At 41.0% G+C, this 12,749-nt stretch overlaps 1 protein-coding gene across 3 annotated transcripts in view; it reads right to left on the bottom strand.

Annotated features, from left to right (window-relative positions):
• The window catches only part of PTPRG (protein tyrosine phosphatase receptor type G), a 749,569-nt gene that overhangs the window by 48,097 nt on the left and 688,723 nt on the right, over window positions 1–12,749 (bottom strand). The gene's annotated exons all lie outside the window — the stretch shown is intronic.

The raw sequence follows: 12,749 nt of genomic DNA, 5'->3' as shown, positions 1-12,749 counted from the left end.
GTTAATGGTAAAGAACCCTCCTGCCAATGCAGAAGATATCAAGAGATGTGGGTTCCAAATCTGGGTCAGAAAGATTCCCTGGAGGAGGGCATGGCAATCCACTCCAGTATTCTTGCCTGGAGAATCCCATGGACAGATAAGCCTGGCAGGCTACAGTCTACGGGGTCACAAAGAATCAGACACAACTGAAGCGACTTAGCAGGCATGCATGCCATGATTAAGTACATGGACTCTAGTTCAAAATAAGACTCTAGTTCAGCTTCAGAGTTATTTTACTCCAAGGTACATACCACAGTGTTTTAAAGGGCAGAGTCCTGCTCAAGTCACTAAAAAAAAAAAAAAATCACTTTAAGGTTAACAATTTATTATTTTTTCCTAAAAATGCTCAACTATACTATCTAAGCTAACACTATACATGCCTATAAATCAGTCGGTCCACTCCTCCCATGGTTAGAGGCAGCAAAACCTAGCAGAGCTCAGTTCATGAACTGCATATGGAAATACACGACTCATTAGTCTCTCACATTTGGTTCTTTATCCAAAGAAGTCTCATCACAATCCTCTAGGTTTCCAAGCACCACCAGTAACATCACAAAACTACCAAACAACCAAACAGAAAGATACATACACACAAACATGCGTGGTACAGTGACCACCCAGATAACACATTTTTGTCTTTCAATCAAGATAAATGAAACTGAAGGGTCGTAAATCTTTTTTCCTTTGATATTAAGATAAATATAAGGCTGAAGCTAATTAGAAGTCCTAATAGTTTTCCTCTTACACTGGTCTTCTATTAAATTTCTCTCAACATGAGCCAGATAATTATAAAATTACTCTAACTAGCCAGAAGGCCAAGCAATTAGGACAGCATTGTAGACCTATCTGCTCAGTTGAGATCTGCAGAGAGCCTGTTACAAGAAGATACCCATCTGTGAGATGTTATTTCCACCTATACAGCCGAGTTCCATTAATAAATGTCCCAACTATCAGCAGCACTAACTCTGGACCAGGCACCTTCTGTGCCCTTTATGTGCATTAACATGTACTCATTCCTCCCAGCAGCCCTAAGAAATAGACACTGTTTTCATACTCATCTTAAGAGCTGAAAACACAAGCTTGGAAAGATGAACTGAAGCCTGGCGTGTGGCGGTGGCAGCTGGGTACGGAGCCAAGGCAAAGAGTGCTTCTGGTGGGAGAGAGCGGCTGTCGTCTAGGTCACAATGAAGGGGAAGCCACTGGAAGAGGTGTTTGCTGGGCCCCTAGGACCCAGCCAGATATTAGTGAGATGGTGTCTGCTCAAGGGCAACGTGTTCTAGTGAACAGAAGAAAGTGAGAGCAAGAACCATGGGAAATGACAAGGTGAAGACTGCCAGTGTCTGAAAACGGGTGGGTTTGATAACTTGGTGACTGGGGAGAAACATAACGAACAGGAAAAGAGCTGGAATCAAAATGAAGATGTCTTGGGACTTCCTTGGTGGTCCAGCAGCTAAGACTCGGCATCCCCCAATGCAAGGGGTCCAGGTTCCATCCCTGGGCTAGTCAGGGAACTAGATCCCATATGCCACAGCTAAGAGTTTTCGCATGCCACGATTGAAGATCTTATGTGCTGTAATTAAGACCTGGCACAGACAAATAAATAAAATGATTTAAACAAAAACAAAGATGGTTTCACTGACTACAGGTTAGATGTTGGGTTACTATGAAACAGTGAAATGTCTAATGATAGAGTTGAAAGAAATGTGAAGGAAGCCCTTACTGATTGCCAGGGATTATGCTCAGCCTTTTGCATACACGTATCTTCACCAGGACCAGGCACAGAGGATGCCATCATCTTCAACTTACACATAAGGAACCTGAGGCAACTTGTCCAAAGCGACACCACTGCTAAGCGGCAGAGCTGACATTCGAATCCTGGTGTATTAAGCCCAAAGCCTGTGCTCCCATGTGATGGGACACACCGCCTTCATTCTCAGACCACGGGTGCAAAGAAAAGCAAGAAATTAGGCAGAGTGTCAGTTAATCTAATAAAATGTTACCACACAGTATAATTTTGTGCCAATATTTTTAAGTATAGACCTTTCAGAAACCAAAGGTTTAAATAAGGCAAAAATGGGATAACTACTATCACCACTACATTACCCTATTACAAAATACTTGATACAGTCAGTTGAGGATAAGGAAAAGTGGGCTTGCTGGTCTTAAATAATATTATTTATACTTTTCCCCAAGATTTTAGCCTTTTGTGGTTGGAATTAAATCGAGCACATTAGAGGTCCTTCATTTTGGTTAGTCCACAACAAAACATCCTTAGGTACCACTTCTGATGAAGCCTGAAAATAGTTTCTGGTTTGTACGCATCAAAAGCAGAGCATTGTAAGAGGCTGAACCTCTACTGAAAACAAAGTATGAAGGTGAGAGATTCCAAGAGGGAGAAAAGAGCTGGTTAATGTTTACCTCAAATGCAAATCTGCAAAAAATAGGGAGAAATGCATAAAGAAAAGCTGCTTTTACAAACTAAATGTCCATTGACAGATGAATGAAGAAGATAACGGTATATATACACACACACATACATATACACACAAGGGAATACTGCTTAGCCATAACAAAGAATAAAATTTTGTCATTTGCAGCAACATAGATGGACACAGAGATTGTCACACTGAGTGAAGTAAGTCAGAAAGAAAAAGACAAATACCATATGATATTACTTACACGTAGAATCTAAAATGTGATACAAATGAATTTGTTTGTAAAATGGACACAAAGTCACAAGACAGAAAACAAACATGCAGTTACCTAAGGGGTAAGAGAATGGAGGAGGGGGATAAATTAGAAGTTTGGGACTGACATATATACACTACTATATATAGAAGGAATAAACAATAAAGTCCTACTATATAGCACAGGGAACTATATGCAATATCTTGTAATAAACTATAATGGAAAAGAACATGAAAATGAATACATATACATGGGTGTGTATATATAACTGCATCACTCTGTGAATCAACTACACTTCAATAAAAACAGCAAGAAAAAAAAAGTTGCTTCTAAAATCTGTGGTTATATCTCTCTTGTGCTTGCATGCTCAGACCCATTCCATTAGAGAGAACTCACCCATGCTAAATTTGCAGGCTGTTAGTATTAAGGAGCAACAGATAAACCAAAAGGAAAAACTCAGCAATTTTTCCTTTGAAATTCCAAAGAAAAAAAGTCAGCACTGAGGCGGTCCCTGGACGCCCACCACAGGGGGGCGCTGCAGAGGGCCTTGCCTAGCACCCTGCAGGGCGGGAGGGTCTTTAGCCTGCAACTCTGTCTAACTCTGTAGCTCTTATTCTCACCACGGCCGGAATGCCTCCTGAGCATCAGGTACGGCCGGAATGCTTCCTGTGCATCAGGTACACAGAGCTAGTAAGTGGAAAAAGCCAGAATCAGCAGGCCTGGTAATACAGGACCTTACCTCTCTGTGACTGCTGTCCCTCATCTAATTGGAAATCAGAACCAGCGAATTCAGAGTGCTATGCAGAACAAACTGGAAAACATAAGTACTTAGCAGAGAGCTTGGCATTTAGTAAGTGCATAAAGCTATGATTTACTATGAGGTGAGAATCACTATGCATACGAGATCCTATGATCTAGGGGCTAGGAGAAACAAAGAACCTGGCCAAGGTCCACTGTCATCAACTGGCTGGGCCAGGCTGAGCCCAAAGCTGGCTTCTTGGGCCTTAATGTGACCTCTCTAGGTCTTAAATTGAACATATACAGTGAGAGGGCAAAAAACCTTACAATACGTGTTAAAGAAGTTCTCCAACAAAAATGGGCTGAAATGAATCACTTTGGCTTCAAAGTTTTAAACTCTGGTTTACCTGGAAAATTCACACTGATATTCTGGTCACCCTGAAGATACCAGGTAAATAAAATACCATGGTATTTACCTTCCTGCCTTCCAAGATGCTTCGCTATGGGGCTGACTGGCCTCACGTCTGTTTCAGAAAATTATCGCTGCGTGTTTACTCTGGCAGGCTGTGGCATACATATAAATTTACCACGAACATTCCAGAAGGCCTTCAGTCACTTACTGAGGCCAACCTGTGCGAACTTCATTCAACCCTATTCCAACCAAATCTACATGAGGGCAGGGAGAGCCCAGTACTTGGGTCCAGTTCAATCACACGCAGGCATCCCCCTGACCCCAAGCCCCATGACTGGGCTGTTTTCAGGGACTGCTAAGCACCCCTGTAAGTGGACAGACCTTACTATTGAGAACTCATCCTGGCTGAGGAGGGATCAGCCTCTCATCTCAGAAGCCAAGTTCAGGCCTCTCTCTCTGGTAATACCTGTGTCAACTTAAGCAGATAAAGCAAACAGTAAATACGATTATCGAGATTTCTAGCTCCTGATTTAGGACACAATAGATTTTTGTCTAAATCAGACTCTTAGGATGCAAGGAGTGCTGTGGAGATGAGGACATTTTATTTCCTGCCATAAAAAAGAAATCTCTTTTCATTTATGACACAATGAAGTCAATAAAGAAAGGGCTTCATTATAGTCAAAAGACCAATGAATCTCCTTTGGAGATAATCTCTGTATAAATAAAATATGCCAACAAGGTTGGTTTAATCCCAAGGGTTTAAACTGCATGTTTAAAACCCCTTTATGTGTTGGCACCCTGCTGAAGCCAGTGACCTTCAAATTATTAAGATGTGTTTTAACTGCGGGAAAGGCACGAATCATTTCTGGATTTCTAAACTAACGGTTAGCAGCAACATTTTGTTTTGTAATGTTCTTGTTAGAAAGTTAGATTTTCTAATTTCCAGAGAAAAACATTTATAAGGACATTTGTGTTTGACAATAGGCACATTTGCAAAAGCCCTTTCAACATGCTCTATAAACGGGCTAATTCAATGAGCTGAGTTCTGATTTTAAAAAGCTACATATGATGAAAGTCTAAAAGAATAAGTAGCATAATACACTGAATATAATTTGTAGATGACATATTATATATAATGCTTCATTAATAACTAGAGTGAAAATGTAATTCCTTAATTAATAACTGCAGTGAAAATATAACGCAAGCTTGGTGTTTCAAAAGATTACCCCAAAGGTGGAAACAGATTTTTAAAAATACTTGCAGATATTAATATCAATTTAATAATAATATGGATCCAATGCCATGGCCTCGGTTCAATCCCTGGTTGGGGAACTGAAATCCTGCAAACTGCACAGCGTGATCAAAATAAAAAAGATGATGATCTTAAAGGACACAAGTTTGTGACTACTTCAATATCTTAGAAGACAGACTACTAGAACGGGGCTGATAGGTAGGTCATTACATTCAATTATGCTTTATCTTCCCAGAGCAACAATGGGAGATCAGTAAGCATGGAACAATTGATTTTGAAAAGCCATTAGTGGGATGTATGAAGAGTCAAAGCCCCTTTAATTCTCTTGAAGAAGTCACAGTTTAACTTATCTGGAAGAAGACTGCATACTTTTCTCAAGCATTATACACAGAGCAGATTTCGCAATTTAAAAAATTTCATGACAGGGACTATCCTGGTGGTCCATGGCTAAGACTCTTTGCTCCCAATGCAGGGGACCTGGGTTCAGGCCCTGGTTAGGGAACTAGAGTCTGCATGCCACAACTAAAGATCCTGCATTTTGTAACTCAAGATCCCACATGCTGCAACTAAGACCCAGCACAGCCAAAGAAATGAATGAATTTTTTAAAAAAAATTTCCTAATAAAAGAATTGATGTCACTTCTCTAGTGATTGGAACTGTCTGGTAAAATGTTTGCATAAGGAGTTCTCTCTCATATGCTTGGCTAACCAACCTTTGCTGCCACATTGGGTTTATAATTTCCACACTGTACAGGATTTAGGTGAAAAAAAAAAACTCTTCATTCTTACAGCACTATCTTTGCCAATTAAATCAGGACACTATGAAGAGTCTAAATTCCTAAATTCCAGTTAGAGCTAGTAAACCTGATAACTCAAATTTCCTCAAAGGTTCCTATAAACCTCTGTCTCCAAGAGATGAGTATCAAAAGGTTATTTAGCAAAGCTTTCCTTAACCTTTTGTCTATTTTATAATATTTTTTTAAGAGCCAGTGTAACTTGCTGGTTCTACTTATGCTTTGGGATTTCAAGATCAGAGCTGTTTATCCGTGAATTTGCACCACAGCAGAATCATCCAAAAGTCGGTGATTTAGAGTCTAAATTTATTCAATATTCAACATGTTTCTGAGCTGTTCTCCAAGTCATTTTAATCACACAGCCCTGGGACTTCCCTGGCAGCCTAGTGTTTAAGACTCTGCGCTCCCAATGCAGGGGGCCCAGGTTCAATCCCTGGTCAGGGAGCTAGACTCCTAGACTCCACATGCTGAAACTAAGAGCTTGCATGCCACAATCAGAAGAGTCAGTATGTCCCAACAAAGAGCGAAGACCCCATGTGTGGCAACTAAGACCTGGAGCATAAAAAGTAAATAAATAAATCACAAATTCCTACTTGGCACAGGGAATGGAGATATTGGGGGGCGGGAGTCATTTTCTTAGGAAAGAAAAGAATAAAGATGACTAGGAAACAGAGGAAATTTTTTTTTTTTTTAAATTTTGGATATGGAGGAAACTTTAGCAGAAGAATGATGAAATGCTCTCATGGAGGATGAAGGAGAATTTAGTGGAAAAGCAAGTGGTCAGTGCTACTGAAAGAAGAAAATCCAGAAAAAATTTTAAGAGAACAGTCACATGTATTTGAAGATGCCTTGATTTAAGGAAGCAAAATCCAAATGAGGCTGAAGTCCTCAGGTATCAGAACTGTCAGAGGAACATGCCAAGAGGTGGCAGAGCCATTTCTAAGCATCTGTGCCTTGAAGTCACACAGAGAATTCCAATGCTAGCCCACCATTTATCCATGCAACCTCGGGCAAATTAAAGGATATCTCTGAGCCTCGGTTTCTTCATCTGTGAAATGGGGGTATGGATTGCACCACTTTCCCTAAAATTGATGTTAAAAAAAAAAAACATAAACCACATAGTTTTGATCAATAAATACTCAATAAATATTAGATGATGATGATATTTTCTGAGGAAGGCTAAATGCAAAGTAAGTTCTAGGATCAGAGTATGTTACACATTTTATAATGATGACTTAGGGACTTTACAACAGTTCAGTAGCTGAATTTTCAGTCTCTGTTGCCCACACTTCAAAACTGTGTAATGGTTCAGTTTACTAGTCATTGTCTGGAAATATCTTTTTTGAAAAATCAGTGATAGAAAGGGAGGGGTTCAAATGATGAAATAACTTAAGTTGATACATCTAGGACCTAGAAGTCTTCCTGTTAGGTTTCGAATATGGACAAATAAGTGAGATCCAGTGGGCAGAGTATTCCATATTAGTTCTATAAATATCCTACTATTTTTAGACATAAAAACAATTAGAGGAACTTCCCTGACAGTCCAGTGGTTAAGATTTCATCTTCCGATCCATGTTCATGGATCAGAAGGCGAAATCTTAACCAAGTATACTACCTAAAATAATCTATAGATTCAAGGCAATCCCTATCAAACTACCAATGGTATTTTTCAGAGAACTAGAACAAATAATTTCACAATTTGTATGGAAATAAAAAAACCTCGAATAGCCAAAGCAATCTTGAGAAAGAAGAATGGAACTGGAGGAATCAACCTGCCTGACTTCAGTCTCTACTACAAAGCCACAGTCATCAAGACAGTATGGTACTGGCACAAAGACAAAAATATAGATCAATGGAACAAAATAGAAAAATCCACACACCTATGGACACCTTATCTTTGACAAAGGAGGCAAGGATATACAATGGAAAAAAGACAATCTCTTTAACAAGTCGTGCTAGGAAAACTGGTTAACCACTCCTAAAAGAATGAAACTAGAACACTTTCTAACACCATACACAAAAATAAACTCAAAATGGATTAAAGATCTAAATGTAAGATCAGAAACTATTAAACTCCTAGAGGAAAACATAGGCAAAACACTCTCCGACATAAACCACAGCAGGATCCTCTATGACCCACCTCCCAGAATGTTGGAAATAAAAGCAAAAATAAACAAGTGGGACCTAATTAAAATTAAAAGCTTCTGCACAACAAAGGAAACTATAAGCAAAGTGAAAAGACAGCCTTCAGAATGGGAGAAAATAATAGCAAACAAAGCAACAGACAAAGAATTAATCTCAAAAATATACAAGCAACTCCTGCAGCTCAATTCCAGAAAAATAAATGACCCAATCAAAAAGTGGGCCAAAGAACTAAACAGACATTTATCCAAAGAAGACATACAAATGGCTAACAAACACATGAAAAGATGCTCAACATCACTCATTATCAGAGAAATGCAAATCAAAACCACAATGAGGTACCATTTCACGCCAGTCAGAACAACTGCTATCCAAAAGTCTACAAGCAATAAATGCTGGAGAGGGTGTGGAGAAAAGGGAACCCTCTTACACTGTTGGTGGGAATGTAAACTAGCATAGCCACTGTGGAGAACAGTATGGAGATTCCTTAAAAAACTGGGAATAGAACTGCCATATGACCCAGCAATCCCACTTCTGGGCATACATACTGAGGAAACCAGAGTTGAAAGAGACACGTGTACCCAAATGTTCATCGCAGCACTGTTTACAATAACCAGGACATGGAAGCAACCTAGATGTCCATCAGCAGATGAATGGATAAGAAAGCTGTGGTACATATACACCATGGAATATTACTCAGCCATTAAAAAGAATACATTTGAATCAGTTCTAATGAGGTGGATGAAACTGGAGCCTACTATACAGAGGGAAGTAAGCCAGAGAGAAAACACCAATACAGTATACGAATGCATATATATGGAATTTAGAAAGATGGTAACGATAACCCTATATGTGAGACAGCAAAAGAGACACAGATGTATAGAATAGTCTTTTGGACTCTGCGGGAGAGCGTGAGGGCAGGATGATATGGGAGAATGGCATTTAAACATGTAAATTATCATATGTGAAACAAGTCACCAGTCCAGGTTCAATGCATGATACAGGGTGCTCGGGGCTGGTGCACTGGGATGACCCGGAGGGATGGGATGGGGAGGGAGGTGGGAGGGGGGAGGGGGGTTCAGGATGGGGAACACATGTACACCCATGGTGGATTCAAGTCAATGTATGGCAAAACCAATACAATATTGTAAAGTAAAATAAATAAATAAAAAATAAATAAAAATAAGGGGTTAAAATCCAAAAAAAAAAAAAAAGGATTTCGCCTTCCAGTGCAGGAGGTACAGGTTTGATCCCTGTTTGGGGAACTAAGATTCCATATGCCTCATGGCCAAAAAACCAAGACACAAAACAGAAGCAGTGCTGTAACAAATTCAATAAAGACTGTAAAACTGGTCCACATTTAAAAAAATGATAAAAATTAGATAATTCCTAAGGTAAATCATTTAAAAGGATACTAAGGAGGTCTCAATTAAAGAAAAACTGTGCTGAAACTTAATGAAATTACAAACTATGTTACAAATTTACTAAATAGGACTGTGTAGTTTTAAGAAAAATAAGGGATTGTGATCTGGTTGAAAGATTTTTAAAGAAAGGTCATATAAGGTAACTTCTTCTCAGTGAAGGGTGAAATAAGTTCTCTGTCTAGGCACATCCCCACGGAAGGCTACTGCTATCTATAAAAACCTGAGGAAACCCTAGAAGAGCCATCTCACGTTTGGTTTCTCCAGGTAAGTCCTCTAACACTACAGCATTTAAAGTCATTCATTCTCACAAATGTGTCACAGCTCATCAAGGGGATGTGTCTACTAGGATTTCCCTAGCAGTCCAATGGTTAGGACACTTCACTTGCAACGCACAGGGCAAGGGTTTGATCCCTGGTTGGAGAACTAAGACCTCACATGCCTTGTGGCGTGGCCGAAACATTAATAAACTAGGTAAGCAACAAGGATTTACTATATAGCACAGGGACCTATATTAAATATCTTATTTCAAAAAAAGGATGCATCTACTACGACAAGGGAGGTTCAACTGGATTCCGTGGATTTCTCAGTTAGTGGAGAATCTTACACCGTGGAATTGTTCCTTTCACGTATTTCTACCATCAGTGAGTGAGACTCTCACATTTAAATAGATATGCTGTTGGATTGTAAGGTTTTTTTTTCACTTGCTGCTAGGAAATGAAGCAGAGAACATTCAAAGAGCATTTCTGGTCTAAGACACCTACTCAGAGGTGTGGCAAAGTGGCCATGACTGATTCCAGGGAACTAAAAGTCCTAAAGTCCAAGCCCAAGAACACAGTGAAGCCGGCTGTACCCAGTGGATGTGGATCCGTGCTTGGGACAGTCTTAACCTGGGGACTGTGCAAATGCTTGCTGTCCACAAGTGCTGGGAGGAATGATACCACGATTTGGGAAGGAGAGCATCCACAGCTGACAACTCTGGCTTCCATGAATGTTTCCAAACTGCCCTGACGTGTACCACCTCATGCAATCTTTAATATCCTGCTCACTTTGCAGATTCTGGAAACTAGGCTCAGAGAGGTCAAGTCATTGACCTAGGTTTCATGGTGGAGGCAGGGTGAGATCCTTGGTGTTCTGATTCCCTATCCAGGGGGAAAGAAACTGAAAATGCAAAGACAGTGCAAGAAGTATCCCACCACTTAACCTTTTAAAATGGATTTCAATCGCTTAGCTACGAAACAGCTGTGTTTGTTGGCTGAATCAATTCAGAGGGGAGAGGCCTCGGGCATTTTCCAGAGGTCAACACATATTCTAGGTGATGCGAGAGGAAAATGATTATACACGCACTGCTGCACAAATGCGGTAGTCAACAAAACTTATTCCATGGGGATGGGGGGCTGGTTCCTGTCTGCCTCCTCTCAAACGCAAAGAATGTAATAAAGGGTGAGGGTTAGTGGAGAAGAACAAACCTAACACAAAACCTACCCATCTGTATGGGAAGTGTTTAGCAGCCACAGAATGATCCAGTGGGGGGCTTACCCAGAGACTTTTCTGCTACCCTCTCACTGCTGTGTGACAAGCTTTAGTGAGAGAAGCTCACAGAATGGTGAGAACACAGCCAATTCCAGCAATATCTAATGTCTTAACCTATAGAGACATACAGGGCCAAACCGGTCCCCAGCCATAGCTAGAGAAGACGTGCAAACAACAGCAGCGTTCCTTCTGGGGACTCAGAAAAGTACTGCATCTCCGAGCCTCATGGCAAAGGTCTTGAAAGAACTGTAAGGAAGCTTTGCTCATGTTCATCATTCATCCAGAGAGTTCGAGAACGCCTACCACGTGCCAGGTATTTATTCTTGCACTAAGAAGACATCCATTTGCTTTCGGGAAGCTCTCATTGTAGTTGGGGGAGACCACAAACCAAGTAAAAAGTACGGTGTACTAGATGATGAAAAAAACCATTCTAGAGAAGGAGGCAGACAGCTGGGATCCAGGGTCTGCAGGGGAGTGGGAGACGGCACCTCTGCTTACAAAAGAATGATGTCAAGAGGATCCGTGTACACACTGCTATATGTAAAATGGATAACTGGGACTTCCCTCGTGGTCCAGTGGTTAAGACTGTGCCCCCAATGCAGGGGACCCGGGTTCAACTCCTGGCCAGGGAACTAGATCCCAGGTGTCAACTAAAGATCCGACAACTGAAACCTGGTGCAGACAGATGAGTAAAATAAATATTTAAATAAAATGGATAACCAACAAGGACCTATCATACAGCACAGGGGACTCGGCTCAGTGTTACCTGGCAGCCTGGATGGGAGGGGAGTTTAGGGGAGCATGGAGACAGGTATTATGTATGGCTGAGTCGCTTTATTGTATACCTGAAACCGTGACAACATTGTTAATAGGCTGTACTACTCCATTGTAAAATGCAAAAGGATGAATGTACACAATTAAAATACGTGTTTCCAAGTACAGAATGCAACCCAGAGGAAGAACGCTCGATTCTGGCACAACAGGAGGAGGACTGCAAATAAAAATGATGGAGAAGTGAAGAAGTGAGTGTTAGCTGCTCAGTCGTGTCTGACCCTTTGCGACCCCATGGACTGTAGCCCACCAGGTTCCTCTGTCCTGGTGGAATGGAATCCTCCAGGCAAGAATACTGGAGTGGGTAGCCATTCCCTTCTCCAGGGATCTTCCTGACCCAGGGATCGAACTTGGGTCTCCTGCATTGCAGGCAGATTCTTTACCATCTGAGCCCCCAGAGAAATGCAAAAAACACTGGGGGCCACCTTCAAATCACTCACACCATCTATCAGAGTTAAGCCACTGACGAACTTCTCCCCTCTGTGGCATCAGCTAAGATTCACTAGTGTCCTGCCTGCAATGCAGGAGACCTGGGTTTGATCCCTGGGTCGGGAAGATCCCTGAAGAAGGGAATGGCTACCCACTCCAGTATTCTTGCCTGGAGAATTCCGAGGACAGAGGAGCCTGGCGGGCCATGGGCCATGAGGTCATAAAGAGTCGGACATGACTGAGTGACTAACACTTTTCACCAATCCCTACCCCAACAGCACCTGAGCATTCCCTATTTGTACCAAGGACAAATGAAACAGATACCAGACCAAGAACATCTCTCTAGACCCCCATACAGAGGCCTAAGTACGAAAACTTTCAACCATCATGTAATTATTTTCAGAGTAAGGAAGCTTAGGATAAAACTTTAAAATATATATGTAACAGTATTTCAATTTTTTTTAAAGCAAG

The sequence above is a fragment of the Cervus canadensis genome, chromosome 22 (assembly GCF_019320065.1).
Source record: "Cervus canadensis isolate Bull #8, Minnesota chromosome 22, ASM1932006v1, whole genome shotgun sequence".
NCBI lineage: Eukaryota > Metazoa > Chordata > Mammalia > Artiodactyla > Cervidae > Cervus > Cervus canadensis.
This window is presented reverse-complemented; position numbering and strand designations above follow the sequence as displayed.